General features: G+C 37.5%; 1 protein-coding gene and 1 pseudogene across 1 annotated transcript in view; one reads left to right on the top strand and one right to left on the bottom strand.

The window, feature by feature from the left end:
* The window catches only part of LOC143381653 (cytochrome P450 2C19-like), a 162,103-nt gene that overhangs the window by 26,471 nt on the left and 107,883 nt on the right, over window positions 1-27,749 (top strand). The window lies entirely within an intron of this gene.
* The window catches only part of LOC143381657 (cytochrome P450 2C19-like), a 49,206-nt pseudogene that overhangs the window by 16,429 nt on the left and 5,028 nt on the right, over window positions 1-27,749 (bottom strand).

Here is a 27,749-nt window from a genome sequence, read left to right as displayed (position 1 = left end):
GTTCCAAATGGAGATGTTTGATATTCCCATCCAGGATTAGAACACTGAATTTTCTGAATAAGTAACAATTTCCACAGAAATCTTGCAAGAACATACATAATGTTCCAAGAGGCTTCTCCTTAGGAAGACCAACATGCAGTCTTAGGCCAACTCATGCTGGCTGTTGCATGCTGCAATCATTTCCCAGTAGAATCCAGACATGACCAGAGTTCCACTGCCTTTGTACTGCCCAAGCTGTCCTTCACTTCTCTCAGTCACTGTCCCCTACTGTGCAATGTTCTTTTATTTTTATCCCTTCATTAAATTGGAGAAATTAAAGCTGGTGGCACAGAAATTTCAATAAGGAAGCTTCAAGAGAAATAAGATGTCCAGGCACAGTGGAACATGCCTATAATCCCAACCACTCTGGAGGCTGAGGAAAGAGGATCACAAATTCAAAGCCTGCCTCAGCAACAGCGAGGCACTAAGCAACTCAGTGAGGCCCTGTGTCTAAACAAAATATTTTAAAAAGGCTAGGGATGTCGCTCAGTTGTTGAGTACCCTTGAGTTCAATCCCCAGTATTTAAAAGAGAGAGAGAGAGAAAAAAATAAGATGGAGGACACAAGCAGTGTCTTGCCAAATTTCCATTGTGAAATTCACCCTGCTCACCATCTGCTGTCATACCTGTTACCTCAGGGTGTTTCAACAAGAGAAGGAGTCCATATCTCAAAGTGGTGCTTACTGGCTCTGTCCCAGCTCCAAACACATCATTCACAAGGGTTGTCAAGGCTTCTGTTGTAAATTCAGTCTGTGGGTTGCCCTTTTCCTAGGAATAATTCAATGCAATTATTTTACAATTAATTTAGTATTTAATTATAATAAATACAAAAGAACTGAAATTATTAGAAACTTAAGATCATCTGAAAACTGTGTAATTGTCGGAGACCAGCTCCAACAGGGGGTCTCAGGAGACGAACGGATGGTGAGGAGTCGGCGAAAGAGGGGTGGAGAAACAACACAGACACCAAAGTGCAGGTATTGATCCCAATCTTTACTTGTGAACTTGATCATATATACTTTTCATTTTGGCAGGCTCACAGTACTTTGTGGTTACAAAACAGGAATCATTATTCAAAGAAACAAAATATTACCTAGCTACAATCAGAATAGAAGAATGTATCTTGGCTTATGCATAAGCAAACATTTGTACTTTCAGTTCGTGTTTTGCTTTGAGCTGTTTCTGCTTAGTTAACTTTTAATAATAATTACAAATGTCCTAAACTATTGGCCTATACCTTGACTATTCTTTCTTGACTTACTGACTGGAACCGGTGCCATGGTCATGGCAAGTGGTTGACTTGTTATTAATTTTAATCAAACAAGAGTAAGAGCACAAACCATTGTGCACAGGAACAAGAACAAGTTGCCCAGTACTAAGCACTAATCTGTCTTCTTAACATTAATTTTTCTTCTCTAGATTTTAATTTAATTTCTCAAAAACTTCCTTGACAGGAATACAGGGAGTTTTTCATTAGACATTAACAATTTACACTCCACAGCTGAATCATTGCATTTAGAGCAAACAGATCCATTCTTTAGAAGTAGTTGCATTAATTGGGAAAGTCATGTTTTTTTTTCCTTCATACTTAATGGTCATATGAGAAGTCACAACTATACTTATTAAAGGACTACAAAAACAAATCAGCCCATTCCCAGAAACATACTGTGCTCCTCCAGAGGATGGACGCCTTGCGCCATCCACCTCAGTAGGGCCTTGCCATTGCCTGAGTCAGGAGAGGGGCGCAGCATATAATATTTTAAAAACTTACTGTGCAGTATGGTAAACTATACATTATTTGGCCAAATCTTCATTTCTTACCCTATTACCCATTGTTGCCTAAAGATTCTCTTCACCATTCTTTTTGCATTCAGGAAGGCCAAACAACATATTTCTTATCAATAAAATACAAGTAAAAGTTTACTGGTGCCAGTTTTCTTTCCTGATTTTTACTCAAAACATAGATACAAGGTACAGATAAGACAGAAATCATTTTGAGAAGAATATTTGTAGTTTGAATCTATCCCATTTATTAATTCTTGATTTTACTTCTTGCACTTTAGGGGTTTGTTAAGGAAGCCAGATCCTAGACCAACATGGTGAAGATTTGGGCCTACTTTTTCTTCCATTAGGCAAAGGGTCTCTGTTCTAATGCCTAAGTCTTTGATCCACTTTGAGTTGAATTTTCTGAACAGAAACTTCACAGAAGAAATACAATTAAAAAACATGAAAAAATGTTCAACATCTCTAGCAGTTAGAGAAATGAAAATTAAAACTACACTGAGATTCATCTCACTCCAGTCAGAATGGCAATTATCAAAAATAAAAGTAACAATAAATGTTGACAAGCATGTAGGAAAAAAGGAACACTCATATGTTGCTGGTGGGAATGCAAATTGATACAATCACTCTAGAAAGAAGTATGTAGATTCCTCAGAAAACTATGAATTAAACCTCCATTTGATCTAGTTATCCCACTCCTTGGTATGTACCCAAAGAACTTAAAATCAGCATTCTGCAGTGATGCAGCCACACTGATGTTTATAGCAGCTCAATTCACAACAGCTAAGCTATGGAACCAACCTAGGTGCCCTAAAACAGATTTATGGGTAAAGAAAATGTGGTATATATACACAATGGAATATTACTCAGGCACAAAGAAAAATAAAATTATGATATTTGCTGGTAAATGGATGGAATTGGAGACTACCAAAGGCCAAATATTCTCTCTGATATGCAGATGCTAACACACGATAAAGGAGTGAGAAATAGAAATTCACTGGATTAGACAAAGGGGAATGAAGGGAAAAGGATGTGGATAGGAGCACGAAAGAGATAAAATGAATTGGACATTACTTTCCTATGTTTATATATGAATACATGACCAGTGAATCTCCACAACATGTATGACCACAAGAATGGGATCCTATCCATGTATTTATAATATAATATGTCAAAATACACTCCATTGTCATGCATATTTAAAAAGAACAAATAAAAATAAATTAATGAAAAAGTCAAAAAATAATATACAGATTTTTTTTCTGATAAAGAATTTATTTGGACTTAGAATTTCCCACACACCCATTAAGAACTGTAAATAGGGCACTGTGCAAACCTAATATTAAAGCACAGTATAAAATAGGATACAGAAAAAGATAATGAATTTTAAAGACAGAATGTATCTAGCGGTGAGGCAATAGGTAACTTAGTTTGGTATACATATACAAGATTAATTCATCATTAATTTTACCCTACTTCTAATTTTAATACAAATTGAAAAGATATTACAAACAAGAAGAGAGAGAGTTTAGGTATTAACTGTATACTGAGGATGAAGGAGAGAGTAGGGGTAATGCAGATCCTGATAGGTGGCTGACTCAATACAGCTCTCATATATTGTAAATGGAGAAAGGAAAGCACTAGATAGCATCAAGGCTGATTTAGAACTGAGGGAACTTATTAGAACAGACACCAACAAGGATAATTTTAAGTTTTGACAAAAGAGGATTTTTAAACATGACTATAAAATCTGTAATTCATGAGTTATGTAAAGCACATAATTTTATAGTCAGTCCAAAGGCAAGAATGTATTTAATGGAGATTGTATAATCCCCCAAGTGAACTATAGCATATCCAATAATATGTAATCAACACACTCTCTCAACAGGTCTATTCCTAGACAAGGTAACATTGATCTTACCAAGCTTTCTAAGATTTTCAAGTCAAAATTTCAAAGAAGACTTAAATAGGCAGGTCTTAGAATAAAGCACTTACTGTTGTTAAGATGGCAGTACTGAAAATAAGGAACACTCTAGCTCAGAGGAAACACAAGATTATTTCACTCCCTGGGTATGAATTGAAAACATCAGTTCTACAGAGGCAAACTCAGGTAGGAAGTCTGTGGGGAAATTCCTAGAGCTAGCAAACAGGTCAAACTAAAACATCAGATTCTATAGTGGAAAGAGAATTAATAAAAGCAACAAACAGAAGCAGTGTCCAGGTAGTAGAGGCTCACCTCCAACGAGACAAAAGAATCTCACCCATCAAGATTAAGAAGAGCAGATACCATTGTCAGGCACAGTCACATTCTGAGCAGGGAATAAGCTCAGATAGCATGATTTCATACTTAGAAGACCTAAAAAATTCTACCTGAGACTTCTAGACTTGATAAACAAATCAGAAAAGTAACAGGATACAAGATCAACATACAAAATTCAAGTTTTTCTGTACTCCAATAATGAATTTTCTGAGAAAGAAATGAAAAATAAAATTGAAGCCATAAAATACAGACTGAAAAGATTACTTGTACTTAGTGTATGGGAAAATGAGAAGGAAAGGCCTGACCAATCTCGGCTTCCTGAATGTTCTGATATTTGAGTAGATCTCGACATACATTTAGTGATGGGTAGGGGTGGGTTAAATAGTCTATGCAGAAGTTCAGAAGTGTATAATGGTGAAGAGATTTGGTAGAGGGAATAAAAGAAGCTTTAGTTGAGCCTAAATGAATTTGGACAAAAAAGGAGCCCCGAGTTTTGTATTCTCAAGTACCCTATAAGCTTGGATGTTGTCATGAAAAGTTCTGATTTGATCAGAAAGAAAAAATGAGTCAGAAGATGATGTCTTGTTGGCCTGTTTGCTCATTATCTGGAGTCCTGTTTTGTTTATGTGTTGAGGATTCCTCTTCCTACTTGGTGTGAGGGTCTTTTAATAAGTAGTTGTCTATTAATAATAAGCTCTGGGATGAAGATATATCTTAGTTTCAACACATCAAATCAGCATTTAAAATATTATTAATTCAACCACCAGTACCTCTTTGAGAGAGTGACCATGGTGATTTCAGAGTTGACCATATAACAACATCTGCTACACTAGTTACTATTACACATCACTACAGCTCTGTTGACCAAAGAGTAATGATTTAGAATACACTGAGAATATTAAATGTTAACATATATTTTTAATTCCATTTAAAAAAAATAAAAATTGATAAACAAAATGTTAGGAAAATAGAAGAAAAATATGGTGGCAAATGAAAGAGAAATGGAAGCTAAAGTGAGATGAATATGAAGCATAAAGGATAAAGGAGAGGGCAGGGAAACAGATAGGGAAAAGCAGAAAAGAGGTACCCAGAGAGAATCCAATTAATTGATGAAATCCATAAAAAGAGATATAATTCTGACAAACTGGTTTTTGTCCTACATTTCTGAGAATATGACAAGATGGATGGCCTTGATGTTATCAGATTCATCTGAATTTCCATGGTCTAGCTGCTCATCAAGCTCAACTACAGATAGGAAAAATTTCCAAATACTTCTTCAACTGCCTTATCATCACATAAATCACTCTATATGACTTGAAGCTTTTTCCCTGACAATTATCTGAATTCCATTCTTCTTCTGGCTCATTTTTCTTTCTGATCAAATCAGAACTTTCCATGACACAACATGCAAGCTTATAGGGTCCTGGAAAATACCACACTAGGACTTCTTTTCTCTCTAAATTTATTTATGCTCAACCAAGGCTTCCTTTATTCCATCTACCTAATCTCTTCACCATTATACACTTCTGAACTTCTGCATAGACCATTTAACCCACCTGAAATTCTCTACCCTATCCTTCACTGAATATATGTTGAGATCTACTCAAACTTCACACCAGGCAGGAAGCCAACCTTAGTCAGGCCTTTCCTTCTCATTTTCCCATACACTATATACAAGTAATCTTTTCAATCTGCATTTTATGGCTCCACTTTTATATTTTGTAACTTTTTTATAATTATTTTCTTTTCACCTTGCCGCTGTCTGGCTGGGCACAAGATCACGAGCCACTCAAACAGGAACAAACTTTATTTGAAAGAACCGCCAATAACACGTCCGCCCGGGAAGCTTCCCGATCCACCCACGCGGCGTTCTGCTGCTCCTTTCCGGAACTCCAGCGCAAGCGCCTCCCCGGAATTCCCTCCTACTGTACTTTCCCAACCAATGGGAACTCTCCAGGAGTCCCGCAGCAGGAGTCCGGTATCCATATGAATGTAATTTTTAACATAATCATATCATCTCAATGGCTAGCTGGCATCACCTTTCAATCAAAAATGCCATGCATCATATTAATTGGCTGTGGCTCCCAGCATCTCCCCCCTTCTGTTTAATTAAGAAGCAAGTAATGTGGCTAGGGACCGTGCCTGTTAGGTTTGTCCAATTCAACATATGGTTCTTACCCGTCATTGGAAAACTGACCTTTAGGCGTCAGCCTCCTGTCTTAGGTTGATACCATTGCAATTGGATCATACCCGTCACTGACTACCGGTCCAGCAAATAGCCATAATTGTGGATAGGCCTATGCACCAGTGGGGGGGTGAGGTTCTTTGCCTCACCTCTGTTGGCCCCCAGATTTGGCCTTGGTGCCAGTGGGGGGGTGAGGTTCTTTGCCTCACCTCTGTTGGCCCCCAAAATTAGACCATCACTAGTAGAAGGGAGGAGGATACAGAAATGCCACAACACCACATCAATTGACGACTCCTAGGGAAAATTGCATCACTGGTGACACATCAGCAAAGATACGCCAGCATTACCATAATTTGTTGTATCAACGGATAGATCACAGTGCATACAAGTGATACATAGTCCAGGCAAGTTTTGTAAGCAGTTCAAAGTGGAGGAATCTATCAATATGTCCATTTCCTCCCAAGATCATTGATATATCAGTTTATACAGTTTGTTGTGATAATTATCGAAGAAGTTGTAGTTTGGTTTCATCTTTGTCTTCACCGGCACTGGGATGAAAAATAAGAATTCTGACAATGATGTTAAAGAGAAAAAGAAAAAAAATGTAACATTTTAACAGGTACTAAGAAAACATTTTTTTTTTTTTTTAGAACAATTTACATAATCTTGAACAGAATTATTAAATATAATGAAAAGGAAAGATGAAAATAAACAAACAGATTTGTTAACCTGCTTATTTGTACACATATTAAAATAATTTTTAACAGCTGTTTACCCAATTTAAATTAAACCATTAAAATGACGTGAATAATAAAAAGTACTTGGATCCATTTTTTTTTTTTGAGCACTCCTCATATATGATCTATGGACATACGCACATATAGACACATAACACAAAACAGAAGTGTGCACATATAACATACAACACATAAGACAATAGTAAAGGCCTTGTAGTTTCACCTAGGTGAAATCTCCATTGCAATGTTAAAAACTCCACAGTTAAAAAATAAAACTGATCAGAAAAACATCAACCTAGGTCTGTATGAGCTCAAAAATAAAATAGAACCTATGATATGGAAAAATGCAATAATAAAATAGATATTGAAAAAAGCATCCTGGTTAATCAGTCGCAGATGTAAGAATGGCCAAGCTGGAGTTCTGGATATCAGCTGTTATGGATTTGAGTCAAATTATCTTCTTTTTGATCTGTAGAAATCGTTTTAGTTAGTCTTTCTGGAATCCAAATCGGCTGCTGTTCTCCCTGTGGAAACACGCAAACAGAGCCCCGACTCCAGACAATTACTGGGTCAGGACCTTTCCATTGTCCTGTTAGAATATCTTTCCAAAGAACTTTAGGCTTATGCACATTTTTTGGATACATATGCCTTTCCGCAGCACTAAGTCCTGATGAATCCAAATTTAAAAAGTTTAGAGTAAAGAGGGTTATTTTAAGTTTATCTTTGGGGGATATATACCCCTTTCCAATTCCCTCCTTTTGTTTTAATAAGTACATTTTAATAGTTTGATGAGCTCTTTCAACTATGCCTTGTCCCTGTGGATTGTATGGAATTCCTGTTATGTGAGTAATGCCAAATGATGAGCAGAATTGTTTAAAAGAGGTAGAAGCATAACCGGGACCGTTATCTGTTTTTAACTGTTTTGGAACGCCCACAGTGGCAAAATTTTGTAAGCAATGAGCTATAACATCTTTAGTTTTTTCTCCGGCATGAAGGGAGCCCATCAAAAATCCAGAAGAAGTATCAACTGTAACATGCAAATATTTTAATTTTCCAAATTCTGGCAAGTGTGTGACGTCCATCTGCCAAATATGGTTAGGTATCAGTCCTCTAGGATTGACTCCAAGATTAACTTGTGGTAAAAATGTCACACAATTTTGACATTGTTTTATTATATGTCTGGCTTGTTCTTTAGTTATTTTAAAACGTTTTTGTAAAGTATTAGCATTGACATGAAACCTTTTATGAAAATTTATAGCTTCTTCTATTGTGGAGAAAATATGTATGTCATGTGTAGATTTATCTGCTAATTCATTGCCTAAACTAAGGGCTCCAGGCAATCCTGTATGTGCCCTGATATGTCCTATAAAGAATGGATCTTTTCTGTCCCAGATTAGACTTTGTATAGTGGAAAACAAAGAGAAAACAGTAGAAGAAGGGGAAATCCTACCTGCATCTTCAAGGGATACTATAGCATTAACTACATATTGACTATCAGAAAATAAATTAAATACAGAATCTTTAAACATCATAAAAGCTTGTAATACTGCATTAAGCTCTACCTTTTGAGCTGATTGTTTGGGTACTAAAAATGTAAAAGTTTGATCAGGGGTAACTACTGCTGCTGTACCATTATTTGACCCATCAGTGAATATATTTGGAGCATTCATGATAGGGGTCTTTCTTGTCATTTTTGGAAAAACTACAGGATGCTTAGACCAAAAAGACAACAAAGGATTAGATGGCAAGTGATTATCAAATGAAACATTAGATTTACACATGATTATTGCCCAAGTATTTAACTCATTGGCTAACTCATCAATTTGATCCATAGTATATGGAGTAATAATTTTATTGGGAGAAATCCCAAACACTCCCTTTGCTGCTTTTATTCCTTTGAGTATTAATTGTCCTACAGCCTCAGGATATCTAGTAAGAATAGTATTAGGAGAATAAGATAAATGTATCCACAATAATGGACCTTCTTGCCAAAATACTCCTGTAGGAATATTTTTTGTTGGTAGTACAATAAATAATAAAGGCAAACTTATATCAATTCTATCCAAGTGCATATTTTCCATATATGTTTCAATGATTTTTAATGCCTTTCTTGCTTCAGGCGTTAGCATGCGGGGTGAATTTGGATCTGATGGACCTTTTAGGATATCAAATAAAGGTCCTAGCTCTCCTGTTGGTATGCCTAGATAAGGCCTTATCCAATTTATGTCTCCCAATAACTTTTGAAAGTCATTAAGTGATTTGAGTTGATCTACTCGTATTTGAATTTTTGGTGGACGGACCATGGTTGAGGATAACAGGACTCCTAGATAATTAATTGGAAGATTTAATTGTACTTTATCTATTGCTATCTCTAGATTATAATTTTTTAATAAGTTTGTAAGTGTGGCATAACATTCCAGCAATATGTTTTTATCTTTATGTGCCAATAATACATCATCCATATAGTGAAATATTTGTAGTTCAGGATTTTGATTTCTAAGTGGTTGGATTGCTTTGTTAACATAAATTTGACACATAGTTGGACTATTAGCCATCCCCTGAGGGAGTACTTTCCATTCATATCTCTGATCAGGACCTTCATGATTTAGTGCAGGGATAGTAAATGCAAAATGTGGACTATCCTCAGGATGAATAGGAATTGAAAAAAAACAATCTTTAATATCTATAGCTAAAACATACCAGGTTTTTGGTAAAGCAGACAATTGGGGAATCCCTGATTGAGCAGGTCCCATAATAACCATCTCATTATTAATGGCTCTTAAATCTTGTAATAATCTCCATTTACCAGATTTCTTTTTAATAACAAAAATGGGAGTATTATGGGGAGATATGGAAGGTTGTATATGTCCTTTCGCTAATTGTTGTTTAACCAGATCATGGGCTACTTGTATCTTTTCTTTAGTCAGGGGCCACTGAGGAACCCACACTGGTCTTTCTGATTTCCAAGTAATTTTTATTGTCTCAGTGGCCCTTTCTGAAAATCCAACCCATGTCTGTCTGTTCCTTGATCTATTTGAATTGGTGCTGCTATATTTTGTCCTTGTTTTCCTAATCTTTTTTCTTTTTTAAAACCTTGTTTAGCCCTAGTAGTGGGCGCATTAGGATTGATGTTATTTGTTAACGTTAAACCTAATTGATCTAGGACATCTCGTCCCCATAAATTTATAGGAAGATGATCCAATACATATGGCTGTATAGTTCCCTCACATCCTTCAGGATCCTTCCAATCTAATACCATTGCACTTCTATGGGGATTAGTAGCCACTCCTAGGCCTCGAAGCGTTTGAGTGGCTTGTTGTAATGGCCAATGTTTTGGCCATTCCTGACTAGATATGATGCTAAGGTCTGCACCTGTGTCCAGTAGCCCATTAAAGTCGTATCCTTGAATATTTAGTTTTAGCATGGGGCGAGAATCTAAATTTAAAGACAGCATAGCCCAATCTACACCTGTGGAGCCCAATCCCCTGGTACCTCTTTCTACAGTACGACTAGAAAATTTATCATGTAGGCTGGGTATTATTAGTAACTGTGCTATTCTATCCCCTGGTGAGATAACTGATATGCCTCTTGGAGAACTAGCTATAATTTTTATTTCACCTTCATAATCGGGATCAATTACCCCGGGACTTATCATAAGTCCTTTTAGTGTGGAAGAACTGCGTCCCAATAATAAGCCTACCGTTCCTTGGGGAAGAGGTCCTTTTACTCCTGTGGGAATGATTTGAATTCCCATCTCTGGAGTTAGTACTGCTCTTGCGGAGGCGCAGATGTCCAGCCCTGCGCTCCCTCTAGTTTGTCTGATGAGGGATTTAATGGATAATGTGTCCTGGGCACTACCTTGATGGTGCTGTTGGGTTCCTCCATTGCCCCGTATATTTGTGGTTTTGGGCCCCGGAGCATTGGGCCCTCCAGTCCGTTTTTTGGCAATGGAGCCTGATGCCTTTCTCCACGATATCGTGGGTAAACACTTGATCCTTGTCCGTTTTTTGATAACGGAGTGCCCTCTATGGTGGTTTGAGAACGGCATTCATTAGCCCAATGTCTCCCTCTACGGCATCGTGGGCAAATACCTGGTATTCTATTCCTTTGATACCTAGCTTTGTTAAACCCTCCTCCTATGGGGCAATTCCTTTTAAAATGTCCTGTCTGATCACAATTGTAGCATGTTTTTGGCCTGGCATCTAAAGCCTGTTGTACTGCTGCTAAGACTTGTCCTTGTTCATTAATGTCTCTACATAATTTAATATATGTGTTTAAATCTTCATGTTTCCATGGTCTAATGACCTCTCTGCAGCAACGATTTGCTTGGTCATAAGCCAGTTGTTTTATAAATGGCATTGCTTGTTCTACATCTCCAAATATCCTAGAAGCTGTCTGAATAAGCCTATCTACAAATTCAGCGTAAGGTTCGTTAGTTCCTTGTATTACCTTAGATAACTGTCCTTGTAAATCTCCATGCCCCTGTAAAGTTTTCCATGCCCTAACTGCATCTGCAGCAATTTGTGCGTATACACCAGGATCATATTCAATTTGTTGCCGTTGACCCTCATAAGGTCCCTTTCCTAACAACATCTCCAGATTTCTTTGAGGGTAACCGGCTGCTGTATTTCGCCTAGCTGTCTCCATGCAGAATTCCTCATTGGCAACCTTCCATAACAAATATTGTCCTCCATTTAGCACAGATCGACACATGTTAGCCCAATCTGCTGGTGTCATGTCTAAGTTGGTAATAGATTCAACCATGCTTATGGTGAAGGGTGCTTGCGGGCCATAGGTTGTTACAGCCTCTTTTAATTGCTTTACTGTTTTGAAATCTAGAGCGCGATGAATTCGTTGCCCTCCTGCCTGCTCAAGTACAGGGCATGCTAGTCTTTGGGATCTTGCCTTAGGATTTTGTGCATTAACTACAGGAATTGAGGGCCGCTCAGCTCTTACGCCCTCTGGTGATAGAACGGAGTTAGTAGCAGCCTCCTGTTGTAACTCCCCAACTGATGGTCGTTTTTCCTCTAAGCTTTCTTTCTTCAAATTTTCCTCTGTCTGACTAGCTGGAGAGACCTTCTCTTTTGCTTGACCTGACATGTTTTCTACCACAGTTTGGACCTCTAACAATTTACTTAACAGTTTTTCGGTTTGTTTTTTACTAGTTTCTAATCTACTATAAAGGTAACGCAACCCAGTTAGGTAGCATAAAACAAACCCGAAACAGAATGAAACAAAAACGGAGCAAAGAATAGTTGTATCAATTTTCTCTTTCTCCGGGCCAAACAACTTCAAGCCTTGAGCCAACCATTTTTCCCAGTTTGCCTGAGAAAATTCTAGGGATAGGCAGCTTGAAACAAAAACAAAATAAATCAAAAGAAGAACACATTGTTTTTTGAAATGGTCACCCATTCTGTCGCCTTCCCTCAGGGGCGAGCAATTTTACTCACCTCCAAGCTTCAGGCGCTCCCCGTACAGGGCCACCAGTTGCCGCTGTCTGGCTGGGCACAAGATCACGAGCCACTCAAACAGGAACAAACTTTATTTGAAAGAACCGCCAATAACACGTCCGCCCGGGAAGCTTCCCGATCCACCCACGCGGCGTTCTGCTGCTCCTTTCCGGAACTCCAGCGCAAGCGCCTCCCCGGAATTCCCTCCTACTGTACTTTCCCAACCAATGGGAACTCTCCAGGAGTCCCGCAGCAGGAGTCCGGTATCCATATGAATGTAATTTTTAACATAATCATATCATCTCAATGGCTAGCTGGCATCACCTTTCAATCAAAAATGCCATGCATCATATTAATTGGCTGTGGCTCCCAGCATCACCTGAGGTGCAAATTCTGTCTGTCCTCAGGTATATTATTAGTACCTACAGAACAGAATCCATTTATTCTAGCTATTTAACAATTTGATTTTAATTTTTTTATGATGATTTCTGCAGATACATAAAGACAAGATATGTTTGAAATTTGTCTGTCAAGAATTTCTTTACTTAGCACTTAAGTATCCCTAGTAACCACAGAATCAATCAATGAACCACAAAATGTAGACACAATCAGATAACTGAGCTGTGTTCACATTTGACCTCTTCCATTTTAATCAGGAAACAGTCGATGAAGTCCCGAGGATTGTTCATATCCAAGGATTTTTGGTGTTCTTTTGTTTTCTCCAAAAAATACTGTTTCATTTCAGTCAAATTCTTAATAATTTTTTTATGATTCCCTGGGAGATAATCAATGAGAGCAGGAAAATTATTGCAGACCTAGAAAATAAAATATTCGTTAAATAAGAACATGTAATAAAGACATATAAATCTTAGTCCTAGTCCATGTTAGAAACTTAAACTGCCTTATCATCACATAAATAACTCTATAGGACTTGAAATCTACTGATAGATTATATAAAGCGGAATAAAAGGAAGGTAGAGAGAACAAGAATAGAAAAGACAGTAGAATAAATATAACATAATTTACACCTATTGTATATAATTTACCTATTAAGTATGCCCACCCACAAAAATGGACTCCTAATTATAATAAGATATATTCCATGTTTGTATAAATTTTTATCAAAATGGATGCTACTGTTATGTATAACTAAGAAGAACCAATAAAATAGAAAGGAAAAAAATGTGTTCACCCTGAAGGGAAAATTTTTACTGTACATATATAATAATTCCCAAATTATAGAAAGATTTGAGAGAAAGTACTTTGACTTGAGGATCAGAAATGATAATTATTTCCTATACTCATACATCATTTTCAGATATAAGAATACATTTAAACCAAATTTTTAAACCAATTTTTCCATAGAGATCTGGAAATGTAGATTGACATAATTTACCACAATTCATATTTTGTAGATGAGGACAGAAGTTAAGATAGTTTAAAGGACTTGGGGTAAACTGAGAAAGAGCACAATCTGTTCTCTGCTGTTACTGTATGAAACAACCTCAAAAATAGACTTATTTCTACAGAACAGGCAGTGGATTTTGAAATACAATTGGGCAGTCCATGGATAACGTAACTATACAAGAGTGATTAGAAGATCTCTGAACATTTCACAACAGGCTTTTATGAAGAATGCAGAACACACCAGCTACATATAGGTAAAACTGGGTTTGTTTAGGAGTTGTACACAGTAAAATCCAATTATTTTCTAATCCTAACCTAATTACCTTGTCATCTAGGATCCCAGCTGAAGCATGAAACATCTCTTCTTTGCTCAGAGTCTCCTTGCAGCACCTGTGCAAGCATTAATTCTCTCTCCTTAATATCCTAATGAGATATTTCTGCCAAGTACAGTGATGAAAAATCTAGTGATGATTTGAGGAAAGCCCTGGATGCCCACCAAGTGCCATGATCTTGCTTTGAGCAGTCACCAAAGTACTTTATGAGGATTGGAGATTACTGGGGAAAGCACTGGCCAGAGAGCCAATGGGCTTGCCATGTTGGCTCTATATGTGGGCATTCATATTTCTGTGCATAAAATAAAGGACTCATTTACCTTTTCCTAATATTCAGTCCATACCACCAAGTCCATGGGCGAGAGACTGTGATGTACAGATTCACACTGTTTGAACCACTGTAAATAGTGGCCTGTCCAAGAAAAGACCATAAGTATCTTCTCATGAAGAAGAAATTTTGGTCTCACCTGGATTCAAGGGGTGCTCTTAAGTTTGAGGCTTTCATCTAATTTTTTCATGAAGTTCAGAAAATTCTGGTCTTTAGAGTCAAAAGGATTCTGGAAGATTATGGAGTAGATCACATTGCAGGGAGCACCACCCAGGAAAATGGTAGGATCACAGGGTGAGGCTAAAAAGTTGAGGACAATAAATAATTAATATTAAAATATACATTAAAAGTATTTTTCTTTGAGATAATAGGAAAAGGCAATTTTAGAAACTTAGGCAATATCTATCTAGAAATCCCCTTAACAGGAAAATATTCAGCATGCTAAAAATGAGGATATTACTTTTACCTTAAACTTGACTTGACTTTTTTTCTACTAACCACATTAATAATGGTTTTTCTAATGCTCCATTGGCATCCACTGCCTTTATTTAAACCATTTAAACCAAAAGTATAGCTTATTTTGGAAAACATTTTAAAAGATCACTTTTGGAAACAGCTGCTAATTCAAGTTCACTGCTGCAGTCTGGCTGGGCAAACTAACTGGGGGGTGATCAGCAACTTGTGAAGGTTGATACAGCAGGAGTGGGAGCTGCTTTATTGTTGGACAGTAGAGGTATATATACACTTAACTGATTATACACAGCTTGTTTCAATTAACATCCAGATACATCAATTGGTCATTAAGGAATCCTCATCATCTTAATAATTACACACAGCCTAACTTAATTGACATAATCTAGACATAGCAGTCAGTCATTAAGGAATATCTATCATCTTAATGGCTTGCTGGCATTACTTCTCAAACCACTCTTCTTGGCAAAGTGCCAGGCACCGTCTTGACTTGTTTGTGGCCTTCATCAGTTCACTGCAGATTTATATTTGTCATCAGAGACTGTAGGTAAATAGAAATGATGGAGAAAGAAAAAAGTAGTTAGGAATGAATGTAAATCTTTTAAAAATACATAATGACCCTTGAAAGATTCATTTGTAAAGCTAGCAGAGGGAAAGACTAAACAGAGAGCCCTTAGGATGAATTTGTGTATCTGTGGATCAATTAAACAGAATCAGAAAACATCCATTTTTATGAGAGAAAAAAAAGAAAAACCTTTATAAACAATGACATGCTTTTTATTTTTTAAAGTAAAAGTGAACAACTTTTATCTTAAACTAAATCTGAGGAAAACAAACAAAAGGCTAAATTGATAAATGGACCTTTATTTCTTCATTTCAGAGAGGAGATAAATTTCCCCACCTTAGGAAGCAGAGTTGATCATCTCCAATTGCCTCAAAATTTAATCTATTTGGCAAATCTTCCCTCTTGTGAACTTCTGGAATATTTTTATTAACCCTATACTCACCTATAGAATAATACATTTTTTATTGGTTGTTTTTAGTTATACATGACAATAGGATTCTTTTGACATGATTATAAAAGCATGAAATATAATTTGTTCTAATTCAGTCCCCAGTATTTCCCTTTCCATGCCCCTCCTCCTCCCCTGTTCCCTTCCCTCTACTCTACTGAACTTTCTGCTATTTACTTAAAGTTTTTTTTTTAATTAGCATCTCATAGATGTATATTATGATGGGATTCACTGTAGTATATTCTCAAATAAATTTGAATGTTGACCATCATTATGTTCAATCCTATCATTTTATAGATAAAGAAATTAAAATAGGACAAAGGATTTTCATTTTGTGGGTATTATAGTTTGGATATAAATTATCCCCTAAAAGTTCATGTGTGAGATAATGCAGGAATGATCAGGGGAAAATGGTTGGATTGTTAAGAGTTACAATCTAAATAGTAGATGAATATACTGATAAGGATTAACCAGGTCTTAACTGGGCAGGTGGGTTTAGGTAAGTCACTGGGGCATGACTTTGGGTTATTTATTTTGTCCCTGGTGAGTGGAGCACTCTCTCTCTCTCTCTCTCTCTCTCTCTCTCTCTCTCCTTTGATATTGCCATGTCTTGAGCTACTTTCCTCTACCATACCCTCCCACTATAATATCCTGCCTCATCTCAGGCCCAGAGTCATGGAGTCAGCTGATCATAGACTGAACCTCTGAAAATGTGAACCCAAGTAAACTTCTCCTGCTCTGAACTGTTTTTATCCATTTTGGTTTTTTTAATCAAAGTAGTGAAAAAGTTGACCCAAACCACAGGGCTATGTAAAGTGAATTTACAATGAAGCCAAAAATAAACTTCATTTGGGTGACTTGATTTAAAAAAAAAAAAAGAAAGAAAGAAAACTAAACCAAGGAAGTGAGAGACCTCTAGAATAAAAATCACCAAAAAAAAAAAAAAAAAAAAAACCTGATGAAAGAAATTGAAGAAGATACCAAAAAAATGGGAGAAAAAAATCTCATATTCATGGATTGGAAGAATTAATATTTTTAAGATTCATACTATTGAAACATTTGCAGATTCAATCCAATCCCCATGAAATACCAATGACAATCTGCCGCAGTCCGGCTGCAGCAAAATAACCGGGTTCTGACAAGGAACTTGTGTAGCAGGAGTGGGAGCCGTTTATTGTTGGACAAGAGGGGTATATAGACATTACACACAGCTTATCTTAATTAACATAAACTAGATACAGCAGTCAACCAATAAGGAATCTCCACACTTAATGGCTCACTGGCGTCACTTCACAAACCACTCCCTCTGGCAAAATGCCAGGCGCCATCTTGACTTGTTTACAGACCTTCCTTAACAACATTCTTCACAGAACTAGAAAAATATAATCCTAAAGTTCATGCAGAAGCACAAAAGAACCTGAATAGTCAAGACAATCTTGAGCAAAGGAGCAAAGCTGGAGGCAGGATATTTCCTGATTTCAAGCCACACAACAGAGCCACAGTAACCAAAAGAGCATGGCATTGGCACAGAAACAGGCAAATAGAACAATGGAAGAGAATAGAGATACGGGGCTCACGGGGGCAAAAAACCATGCATCTACAGTCGACTCATTCTCAACAGAGTTACCAAAACATACAGTGGAGAAAGGAGAGGCTCTTTAATAAATGGTACATGCAGAAGATTGATACTTGACATTGTCTCTCACTATATATAAAATTCAAATAAAAAATGGATTAAAAATTTAAGACCTGAAATCCTAAAAGAAATAGATGAAAACAGAGCAAACACCTCAAGTTGGATACAGACAATGATTTTTTTGTGTGTGTGTTTGACCCCAAAAGCCAAAATAGGCAAGTTGATCGCATCAAACTAAAAAGCTCTTACACAACAAACTGTCAATAGAGTGAAGAGACATTCTACAGAATGGGGGATAAAAATTGCCAATTATTTATTTCACAAATAATTAACATTTAAAGTATACAAGAAACAAAAAAATTAAAAACCCAAGTAATACAATTAAAAATGGGAAAATGATCTTAAGAGTCACTTCTCAAAAGAAAAAATACAAATGACTAATAAATATATTTTAAAATGCTCAATATCATTACTCGCCAGGGAAATGCAAATCAACAACTAACAAATATTGGGAAGGTGTTGAAAAGAGACCCATTATACTTGTTGGTGACAGTTAATGTACATTAGGATAACCATTATGGAGAACAGTTTAGAGTTTACTTAAATATAAAAAAAAAATTAATCTATCATATGATCCAGGTGTGTAGAATCTGATACATAAATGAAAGAAATGACATACACATTCTGAAGAGATTCTGCATACTCCTGTTTTATTGTGAAACTACTCATAATAGCTAAGATGTTATATTAATGTAGGTGACTATCAACAAATTAATAGATAAAGGAAATGTGTTATATATACACAATGGAATCATATTTAGCCATAAAGAAGAATGGAATCCTGTCATTTGAAGCAAAGTAGACAGAACTGGGGGCCATTATGGTATGAATGAAGTCAGAAATAGAACGACAAGTATTGCATCGCATCGTCTCTGTGTGGAAGTTGCAAAGAAAGTCAACTTGAACATAGAACAGTGATTACTACAGTTGGGAAAGAATGTGTGGTGGTGATGAGGATGGTAGAGAGAGAAAGAGGATGTATATCAACGTATGCTGTATGCATAACAAGTGTATTAACAACTTGTTAATAAAAAGAATAATAAAAAATATATATATTTCTTATAAGGAAACAAACCCAGAAAAAATGTATGTGAATTAAGTGTAGAGCATTGGATAGGAGCAAACCATTTGAGTTCTATACTTTTCTGATAGGCTCCTTTAAATGTTCCAGGGGTCTAAGCTTTCACAAAAATGTTTATTTTAGCTAGAGTTGGAAGGTAATTTGGGAATCTGGGGAATTTCTTTGTATGTGTCATTCACTGGTAAAGTCAGATTTTTAGTCTTTACTTTTTTGTTAATTTGGAAGAGAAATTTTAAAACATTGCAATCTGGATCCAAGCTGAAAATCAGAGACACTGTGAAAAAATCCTTCATGGGTCTGTAGAAAAGACAAGGAGAGGTAAGTAATTACCATAATCATGATTAACAAGACTTTACAGGTGATATGCAAATCAATGGGAAAGCATAGATTAGTATAATCACTGGCTATTGTAGGCACTGACCTTGGAAGAAACCCTGAGGCATGTGAGACAGTGGAAAGTGACTGGACAACCACTGTCCAATTCAGGGAAAGCACACATCACTTGCTGAAGCCCCACAGGGTCTAAGGAGGATGTTTTCACCGTGTCCAATGGACAATGGCGAAGGCTGTGGAGTGGGAGACTCACAAATGTGCCATGGAGAAACCCTGCTCTTTGACTCTTAAGAAAACAGATCTCTAAATCTTCTGTCTTCATGATGCAATAATGAAAAACAGGAATAAAGCTGGTCAGAGTAGGATATGACCTTTTACACCCACCATGAATGCCCACTCATGCCTGTGCACAGGCAGCCCAGACACACAAACTCTCACTCTCTGCTTCAAATCATCCCTCCCCCACATGAAGGCTGACAGGACAAAATGTGGAACTACATCCAAGGGCCTTAGTAGGGAGGAGATCAGTCTGGTAAAGACAGTGATAATCAATCACCCACACTTGGTTTTCCTCAGCTCCTCCAAAGGCAGCAAGCTTCCTCTTGAACACATTCCTCAATGCTCCTCTTCCCCATCCCAAAACTCCGCAGGGTCATGACTGAGAAGAGCCTCATCTCTTTTCATTACTTAAAATGATTCCTAAAAGAGGGGAACACAAACTAGGAGTGAGATCCCAGGTGAGGCAGAGGAAGCTGATGAGTGGCAGGCAAAAGCTGGCCCAGCTTAGCCTTAGGAGATTTCCAAGTCTCTTTTTTCTGGGCTCCTCATATCCATGACCACTGCTCACTACCCCCATGCACATGCACCCTTACCAAGTCCTTTATTAGCTCTTTCTACCACTGGGAAACTGCCTCTTCCAGAAAACTCCTCTCCACGGTCAACCAGGGCTTTCCTCACAGCTTCATATCCATGCAACACCACAGTGGGCTTCATGCCCAAATACAGAGTGAACACAGGGCCATAGATTTTTGACAACTGGAAATGGGAAAGAAAAGCCAAATATTAGCCAAGGACATCAGTATTGGACCTATGTATTTTGAATGATTCACACTGTTATTCAGATTATTCTCATGGTACATGTTGTGTTATTGCTTCCATATGAATCTTCAAATCTGAATTTTGTTAAAAACATGATGGTGATTATAGCTGTCACTTATGGATGGTCTCTGATGTGCCATGCCTGGATCAGGCAACTGACATCTATCCTAATAATTATAATTCTCACATCAATGCACTTAGAACACTTATTAGTCCTGTTTTACATGTAAAGGAAATTAAATCAGAGAATTACAAACTCATTTTGAATCTACCAATAAAAGGAAGACCCAAATTTAAAACTTTATTTTGTCAAATTTGGAAGCATGAACAATACATGGGTCCCCAGTGCCAACCACCATTGCACCAGTACCCAGGTGATTTTGTTAGACCCAACCTGATCTTTTCTTAAAATTGGGCATCTCGCCACAAAACCATGAAAAGATAATTTTGGCTTTACTATAAATTACTGCAAATTCTGAACCTGCTTGGAATGCCTGCCCCTGCCTTGAATCCACCCATGCCTGGCTCTCTGACCAGATAGCAGCCCTCTCTGAAACTTAGTGACACCTCATAAATATTGGCCTTCCCTGGCCAGACAACGACCCTCTCTGATGTTGGGGCCAGCAAAAAATGTAAACTACCATTAGCGTGATGCTTGTCAGAGTTCTGTTATCTGTAACCCCCCTTTGTGTAACTTTCTGGGCTATAAAGCTGGGCTTCAGGAAAGCTGGGCTGCTGTCTTGTTCCCGCCGTTTTGGGAGGGAGAGGCAGCCCGGCCGGTCGAAATAATAAGCTTGCTTCAATTTGATTTTAATTGGAGTCAGTGGTCTTTTCTTGCATCCTGGTCTAACATTTTGGAGTTCCCCAGCGAGATGACCCTGCCCGACCAGATCACAAGACCAGACTGCTGGAAATTCTGAAGCCGGCCTTCGCTCCAGGGCTCCTGGCTGGAGAGCCACTCTAGGGGGTGTGCACCTTGAGACCTTCCAAGGCCTCGGAGTGAGCCTTGGGTCCCGGGAGCACTGCGGTGAACTGCCGCACTAAAACTATCAGCAAGCACCTGGTGGAGGAGGCCTCCATAGGTAAGTGGCGCCTTTATAACATCTGGTATCCGGTTAAAGGAGATCTCTTCTGATGACAGAGAGGTGGCCTGGCGAGGCTCACATATTCTCCTGTCCGGGACAGTAACCAGAAATCGTTCTGTAGGGAATTCCTCTGGAAGGGTAGAGAGGTGCCGACGGGCACGCATGCGCTCCTACCCCGGAGCTTTAGCAAGACGTTGCATTGCTCCTCTGTTTTTCTGTTTCGGCACCAGGTTTCTGTTTTCTTGTGTTTTGTTCTGTGTTCTCTATGTTTTTTGTTTGTTTGTTTTTGTGCGTTTTGTTGTGTGATTTCTGTGGTAAAAACTTAAGGATATTGGACGTGAAAATGGGTAATAAAGCAAGTAAGCCTGACACCCCTTTGGACTGTGTTTTAAGGAACTGCAATGAACTTTACCCCCCTTTGTTAAGCAGGATGAGAGAAGCCCCTAGCTGGCAGCTGGAGCACACCCACTGCAGAGGGCAATGCCTGCTGGGGATCTAAGAACTGAGTATCTCCCAGGTTAACAAGTGAGACTCCTTTAAAACCCCTTATCCCTTCAGATCAAGAGAGTCACAACCTTTGGGCAGAGTCCCCTGTGTTTCTCCTTTGTTAGCAAAGCAATAAACCTCCCTTTTTCTTTTTCTCAAAACCTTGTCCTCATTATTATATTGGCATTAATTGGTTTCAAGGTCAGGAACCAAACTTTCAGTTACAAATTTTGATACCACCCCCACCCCCGGAAGTTTTTGAGAACTGACTACTGAAATGTTAGGAGATGGAGTGTGCCTGGGGTGGAACTGAACCAGAGGAGCTAATCCTGTAAGTAAAAGGAGGGACTGAGGGACTCCCAGCAGCTGCTGAAGCTCTGTTGCTTCAGGGAATTCCTGCCTTCCTTCCTTCCTTGCACTGTAAGGATTATGCCACCTCTGTCTTCTTAAAAAAAGAGAAAAAGAAAAAGGGGACACTTAATGCAGTAAAGTCGCCATGGAGACCCTTGATTTTACATTTCAGGTTGCCTCTCTGTGAAAACATCTGGTCCCCTTGTGGGGACATCTATGGTGCCACTGGTGTAGGAGATTTTTCTCTTATCTGCTCTGTTTTAAAGGTCTCTGTCTGTCAGCCATAGTCTGGAACTCCTTTCTGTCTGCCCTGTGTCTTTGTTTCTGGCCCTTTAAGACATGTACAATAGTGTGTTGATATTATAAATTGTTTCTTGGGAATGATCTTGCTGAATGTGTGTCTAAAAGATGATGTTTTATTGTAACAATCTGGTAACTGAATGGGTTTTTGAAGCATTGCACAATCTTGCAGTTAAAATTTGGGTTTAGGTAATCGTTTATGATTTCAGATAATTCATGCCAGAGAACTTAAATACTTGGATGGAAAACTAAAGAACTCTACTTCCAAGTTGGCAAGTAACTTCCCAAACATTCAGTCTTTTTTTTCACCAATTTTGAATTGGGTAGCCTGGGAAAAGGTCACTGTGTGGACCAGTGCATTAATTTGGACAAGGATAGTAAATCATAGTATGGTATCTGTTGACAAAACAAGATGTAAAGATATAAAATTTTATGAATCGTATCTTAAACTTGTATCATAATTTTCAACATCCAAACCTGAACATTATGACTTACGGTTTAAATGCCTTAGGCCTGAGGTGTCTGCTCAGAATAACAGTTTTTCCCTGCTCCTTCAGACCTCAGCCAGGACTTCTGTTGAAATGCAAATGAAAGAAGCCTGCAAGCTCAGTAGGAGACTGATCTGAGGCCTAAGGGAAAAAAAAAGTAAATTGTATGGTATTTACTAATTACTGGCTAGTCATTTTTTCTAGGACTCTTGTTTTCTCTTTAGATTCTGTATTTTTTTGAGCTCACGATTTTGATCCTACAGACCTAGGTTAATGTTTTTCTAATCAGTTCTATCTTTGACCAACTGTGGAGTTTTTGAAACATTGCAATGGAGATATCACCTGGAAAAGCTACAAGGCCTTTACTATTGTTATGTGTGCACACTTGTGTTATGTGTTGTATGTCTATATATACATATGTCCGTATATCATATATATGATACACAAATTAACATATATAAGGAGTGCACATAAAAACAAATTTTAAAAAATGGATCCAAAGATCTTTAATTCATGTGATTTAAATGGTTCAATTTAAATTGGATAAATAGATAAAAATAAATGTCTTTAAATTTAAGCTTACAAGTTTTTCTAGGTGTTCAAAAAAACTAATAAAATATTAATGTCTATAAAATGTCTAATATGCCTTGGTTCTAGGACTTTTCCTTCAACAAAAAAAAAATTGGCTAGCACTGTTCAATACACTTGTCTAGTATTTTGATAAAATAAGTAAAGTAAATTTGATATGGGATTACTCATTCATGAGTACTTTTGTTAGATATCTGATTGATGTACCAAGGTCTATATAAGTTTGTACTAAGGTCTGTATAAGATTGTAAAAATCAGTCATGTGTTAAAGAGACAAAAATTTCTTAAAACATAAGTTTACCCATAACATTGTGTTTATTAAGTTTTATTTTTTTTCTAGAGCCAGCAACCATAAAAATTAAACAACTGGTTAAATAAAAACTGTTATTTTAGAGCATTATACTGTCATTTTTTTAAAAGCTAAACTTGATTAATATAAAAACATTAATGTAATTGTGATGCTATTAATGTGCTCATATCTTCCAGGTATACAAGTCTGTAAGGTAGAAACTTTAAAAGAGCATTATATCAAGCTGGTGTTCTGGAGTTGTATGGTTAAAAATATATTGGGGATTTATTTACCTGTTATCAATAAGATATGTAAAGTTTTATGTTACTTTTTACATTGGGGAACAATTTGAATGTATTTTTAAGTTAATGAGAGCCTAATCTATGTAAAGGTTAAAAACTTTCAGCCTTTCTTTAATTCATGTTTTAAATGTGATATCATATGTTGTTAGCTAATGTTCTTGTGACCTCAAACAATTTATGTAAACTTTGTAAAATTATATTGAAAAAACAAAGATCAGCTTTAGAACTAAAACACTTAAGATTTATAAAGAGCCCTGCCTTACCTGAGATAAGGCTCTGTGTCCCATCTTACCACATGTGAGAATGACTACGAAAGCAGTAGGCCAGATTTTAGTTCATTTAAAGTTATGTTCAAAAGTTTTTGTTTTTGTTTTTGTTTTCTGTCAAGATTACTAGGATCTCAAACAGGGGATATAATGTATAACTCAGCCAAAAATTCAGGGTAGCTATTACACGAACTAAGTGTTTTTACTCTTGTTAATTTTATTTTGTAATTTCCTTATAAGTGATCTAAAGATTCCCTGTTAGTGTTTTACAGAAGTGTTGCTTTAAGAACACAACATGGGTTAATTGAAGATAATAAGCCATCACCTACAAGACAGATAAGATAATACAGATCCCAATTAATAAAAAGATAAATAATTGTAAAGTTATAGATATTAAAGCCCAGTACTCTTAATATAAGGCTGTTAAAATTTATTTGCTGGATGTTTAAGATTAAGTTTTAAAATTAAAGTTAAATTAAAAGGGCCAGAAAAACCAATATTTGGCTCTTGCCCTCTGAGTCCGTCTGAATCCAGGGAACAGGGGACTTCTCTGAAGAGTTTTGCAACTCTGGGCCACATAACCTCCCGATCAGGGAGATTAATGAGACCACTGGAGAACAGAAAGCCAATCAGTGCATTTGATATGAAGAGGAGAGTCATCAGAGAAGGGAGACATCCCTGATACTTTTGAGGGAAGCCACATGGTCAAGCAAGACCTGGACCCATCCTAGTGCAAATGGCACTAGCAGAACTGAGAAGCTGCTCTCAAGTTTCCCCAGAAATGACTCCCATAAAAGCTCAGCTGACTGTTAACAATAGATAGAAACAAAAGTCAGTTTGACTGCTTCATCTTAAACCCTTAGCAAAGACAGTTAAAACCATTCCTGGGCATTAATAATAATAATAATAATAATAATAATTTAAGGTATACACTTTATGTTAGCCTCCCATAATAAGTAAGACTGGAGGCTACAAAGAAGGATTCTCAGACAGAAATGCCTGATAACTATAAACGGAGACTATCAAGAGGAGCTGCCAGAGACAGAAGCTTTTAGTTTAAGGCCTACAGATATTCCTAACCTACACAGGTAGGCTTCGTGTTTGCTAGTATGATTATCCATCCCTGAGTAACAGAATTAAAGGTTTCTCTATTAGACACAGAGGTCCTACTAGTAAAAGAATTTTGCAAGATCAGATGACATTAAATTATTAAACTGTATCTTATGGGGAGGGACAACTGTAGCACTAAAAGTTAAATGTTATGCTTACAGTCCTGATAACTAGGGATGTTAAAGCCTGGTGAGGGAACTTCTATACAGTGACATGTTCCAGCTGCTGCAACATTTATTCAGTACTCATGGTTTTTGTTTCTCTCATAGAAGCACCATCCCCAGATGACTTTACAACCTGTTCTTCCCCAACCAGACTTCAAACCGAACTGACTTCTAAAAGGCAACTCATGTCCCTCATGCCGTGCCCCATCATGTCACCCCCTCTCAGCTCAGAAGAAGCCCAAAACAAGTGATGCCTCTCTTCTTACAACAATGGAGCCAAAAATAGACTGTCAATATAAGTAATTAATTAAGTCAGGTAAAATCAGGGAGACCGGTTTGGGGTGAGTTCTAAAAAGTTGGAGACGGCTGCCTGAGGGATTCAAATTCCCTCAGTGCTCTTCCCCTACCCTATCAAAGATTTGAAAGGGACACATAAGAAAAGGGGGGAATGATAGACCCAACCTGATCTTTTCTTAAAATTGGGCATCTCAATACAAAACTATGAAAAGATAATTTCGGCTTTACTATAAATTACTGCAAATTCTGAACCTGCTTGGAATGCCTGCCCCTGCCTTGAACCCCCCATGCCTGGCTCTCTGACCAGATAGCAGCCCTCTCTGAAACTTAGTGACACCTCATAAATATTGGCCTTCCCTGGCCAGACAACGACCCTCTCTGAGGCTCTAATGGTCCTCATAAATTCTGATGTTGGGGCCAGCAAAAAATGTAAATTACCATTAGCGTGATGCTTGTCAGAGTTCTGTTATCTGTAACCCTCCTTTGTGTAACTTTCTGGGCTATAAAGCTGGGCTTCAGGAAAGCTGGGCTGCTGTCTTATTCCTGCCATTTGGGGAGGGAGAGGCAGCCCGGCCGGTCGAAATAATAAGCTTGCTTTAATTTGATTTTAATTGGAGTCAGTGGTCTTTTCTTGCGTCCTGGTCTAACAATTTCTTCCAGGTCATTAGAGATTTTGATTAAGCCCACAATGAGTACTGGAAATCTATATTTTTAAAAAGTGGCCCAGAAGATCTTAACACTCATAGGTTGAGACCGCAGGTATCACTAACACAAGAAGAGAGTGAGTACTAGGGTGGCAGTGCCAGGCCATGCAACATCTCATGGAAGAACAATTTCTCTCACCCTGAGGCAATTCGTAGGGTACAGACTGCAGCCTTGTGCAAACCCACAAGGATTCTGTTATCATCCTGTGGACTCTGAGTGGTTAATTCTTCCTTCTCTTATACTGATTTTTAGTCCATGATTTTCTTCTTATTATCAGCTTTATTGAGGTATAAGTATATATTTGGAGCATAATGTGATTTTTTTTTAAACTTATGTAAATAATTCCAACAGTCAAGCTAGTTAAAATATCCATCACCCCAGTGTTCACGTTTTCACGTGTGTGTGGTGAGAACACATTGGCAAATTGGGGGTATAAGACACATCATTATTTACTGTTGTCACCATACTGTGCCTTAGGTTCCTAGTGCTTATTCATCTTATAACTGAATGTTTGTGCTCTTGGACCAACATCTCACCTTTTCCCTCACATCACAGCACCTAATATCCACCATTCTAGTCTCCATTACTATGAGTTTGAGTCATTTTGTTTTATCATGCAGTGAATATCTCCGTTTAGTTATTTCCCTCAGCATAAAGTACTCAGGCTCATCAATGTTGTTCTAATTAGTAGAAGGTCCTTCTTTTTGTTGCTGTTATCTTTTTAAATATACATGAGAGTATATTTTGACATATTACATTATACACAGAATATAACTTATTCTAATTAGGGTCCCATTCCTGTCGTTGTACTTGGTGTGGAGTTACACTGCTTGTGTATTCATACGTGAACATAGGAAAGTTATGTCCAGTTCATTCTTCTGTCTTTCATACTCCTATTCATCCTCCATTCTCTCCATTCCCCTTTGTCTAATCCAATGAATTTCTATTCTTCCCTCCCTCTCTCATTGTGTGTTAGCATCCATATATCAGAGGGAACATTCAACCTTTGATTTTTGAAGATTGGTTTATTTCACTTAACACAATTGTCTCCAGTTGCATTCATTTACCAGCAAATGCTCTAATTTCATTCTTCTTTAAGGCTGAGTA

This window comes from Callospermophilus lateralis, chromosome 15, assembly GCF_048772815.1.
Source record: "Callospermophilus lateralis isolate mCalLat2 chromosome 15, mCalLat2.hap1, whole genome shotgun sequence".
NCBI classification, from domain to species: Eukaryota; Metazoa; Chordata; class Mammalia; order Rodentia; family Sciuridae; genus Callospermophilus; species Callospermophilus lateralis.
Note: the sequence above shows the minus strand (reverse complement) of the source record. Positions and strands in the feature narration are given on the sequence as shown.